The sequence below is a fragment of the Atheta coriaria genome, unplaced genomic scaffold, assembly GCF_025399875.1.
Source record: "Atheta coriaria isolate IRGN ID8LTWV9N9 unplaced genomic scaffold, Caltech_Dcor_3.1 scaffold428_size8446, whole genome shotgun sequence".
Taxonomy (NCBI): Eukaryota; Metazoa; Arthropoda; class Insecta; order Coleoptera; family Staphylinidae; genus Dalotia; species Dalotia coriaria.
Window position 1 is genome coordinate 7,022 of NW_027048636.1, and position 1,425 is coordinate 8,446.

General features: G+C 35.3%; 1 long non-coding RNA gene across 1 annotated transcript; it reads right to left on the minus strand.

Annotated features, from left to right (window-relative positions):
- Positions 1–115: 115 nt before the first annotated feature.
- On the minus strand, positions 116–948 carry LOC135803032 (uncharacterized). Its single transcript, XR_010550707.1, has 4 exons — positions 857–948; positions 680–807; positions 503–630; positions 116–453 (listed from the first exon to the last, which is right to left on the minus strand). It is a non-coding gene; the product is annotated as an uncharacterized lncRNA (long non-coding RNA).
- Positions 949–1,425: the final 477 nt, after the last annotated feature.

Genomic DNA, 1,425 nt, shown 5'->3' on the forward strand with positions numbered 1-1,425 from the left:
TGAACGCGACAAAAAAATTGCTTACATGCAAAATATCGGCACGTATTTCGTGACAGCATGGCAGTGCAAGTTTTGGCGTCATTAACGCCCTGTGCAAAATTTATATGACGTTCCAACTGCAAATCATTATTCCCAATATTCCCAATATCGTTTTCGACCTCAACTTTTCAAAAATGAGCAAACTTGCAGAAATTGGAGATCAATTTTAGGGTACTTCCCGACCCTTGAGGGTATCAAAATGAAGTTCATTTAATTAAGTAACACTTCCTCTGTTATCTGAAGAAAAGAAAATAAAAATCGGGCCAGGGAAACGCAAGATACAGACCATTTTCCACCAGAACATTTCAAAAATGTACAAAATTGCTAAAATTGGAGATCAATTTAAGGGCACTTCCCAACCCTTGATGGTATCAAAATGAAGTCCATTTAATTAAGTAACTCTTCCTCTGTCATCTGAAGCAAAGAAAATAAAAATCGAGCCAGAGAAACGCAAGATACAGACCATTTTGTACCAAACCTTTTCAAAAATGAACAAAATGACTAAAATTGGAGATCACTTTTAGAGCAATTCCCGACCCTTAATAGTATCAAAATGAGTTCCATTTAATTAAGTAACTCTTCCTCTGTCATCTGAAGCAAACAAAATAAAAATCGAGCCAGAGAAACGCAAAATACAGACCATTTTCCACCAGAACTTTTCAAAAATGTTCAAAATTGCTGAAATTGGAGATCAATTTAAGGGCACTTCCCGACATTCGATGGTATCAAAATGTAGTCCATTTGATTAAGCATCTCTTCTTCTGTCATCTGAAGCAAACAAAATAAAAATCGAGCCAGAGAAACGCAAAATACAGACCATTTTCCACCAGAACATTTAAAAAATGAACAAAATTGCTGAATTTGGAGATCAATTTAAGGACACTTCCCGACCTTTGATGGTACCAAAATGTAGTCCATTTAATTAAGTNNNNACCTTTGATGGTACCAAAATGTAGTCCATTTAATTAAGTAACTCTTTCTCTGTCATCTGAAGCAAACAAGATAAAAATCGAGCCAGAGAAACGCAAGATAGAGACCATTTTCCACCAGAACTTTTCAAAAATGTTCAAAATTGCTGAATTTGGAGATCAATTTAAGGACACTTCCCGACCTTTGATGGTACCAAAATGTAGTCCATTTAATTAAGCAACTCTTTCTCTGTCATCTGAAGCAAACAAAATAAAAATCGAGCCAGAAAAACGCAAGATACAGACCATTTGCCACCAGAACATTTCAAAAATGAACAAAATTGCTGAATTTGGAGATCAATTTAAAGACACTTTCCGACCTTTGATGGTACCAAAATGTAGTCCATTTAATTAAGCAACTCTTTCTCTGTCATCTGAAGCAAACAAAATAAAAATCGAGCCAGAAAAACGCAAGATA